Source organism: Schistocerca piceifrons, chromosome 1 (genome assembly GCF_021461385.2).
Source record: "Schistocerca piceifrons isolate TAMUIC-IGC-003096 chromosome 1, iqSchPice1.1, whole genome shotgun sequence".
NCBI lineage: Eukaryota > Metazoa > Arthropoda > Insecta > Orthoptera > Acrididae > Schistocerca > Schistocerca piceifrons.
Window position 1 is genome coordinate 1,079,060,112 of NC_060138.1, and position 657 is coordinate 1,079,060,768.

The 657-nt window shown below is 51.9% G+C and overlaps 1 non-coding gene across 1 annotated transcript; it reads left to right on the plus strand.

The window, feature by feature from the left end:
* Positions 1-201: 201 nt before the first annotated feature.
* Trnat-ugu lies at positions 202-275 on the plus strand. Its single transcript has one exon. It is a non-coding gene; the product is annotated as a tRNA-Thr (tRNA).
* The last annotated feature ends 382 nt before the right edge of the window (positions 276-657 follow it).

Here is a 657-nt window from a genome sequence, read left to right on the forward strand (position 1 = left end):
TAGTACATACATATAGTTAAGGCTCACCGGCCACTTGACCATCTTCTTCTTCTGTGCGAATGCACAAACAGTGCCCGAACTGTTAGGGGAATCGGCAACGCGCCGCGAGTAATGAGTATAATGAGCGGGGGGCACTACGAATGTAGTGCGGGACAATACCTTGAGAATGTGGGTTTCGCGGGAGTCGCACTATCCTCTGTGTCCTCGGTGGCTCAGATGGATAGAGCGTCTGCCATGTAAGCAGGAGATCCCGGGTTCGAGTCCCGGTCGGGGTACACATTTTCATCTGTCCCCGTTGACGTATGTCAACGCCTGTAAGCAGCTAAGGGTGTTCATTTCATTGCAATTTCACGTAGAATAGTGGTTTTATGTGAGAGTTCTCGTGTTTGTGGAGTGAATATGGAAACATTTCCACCTAAAATTTCAACAGCTGCGACCGTCGTTATACTCTGGAATCGATCGCCCAATAAACCTCCAAGCTCTGGGGAAGGTTGGAGCGCAAACTGCAGTTTGTGCAATTAGGCACACGAAGTTCGTTCCTTAGGAACTCAGTCGGGTGTGATCGACCGCGTTGAAAGTATCGACAGGAGCGGTCGGTCGGCATGTGACGTGGCGAAACACGGCTGCCGGCAAACGGCCTCCGCCCAGCGGGCTGCA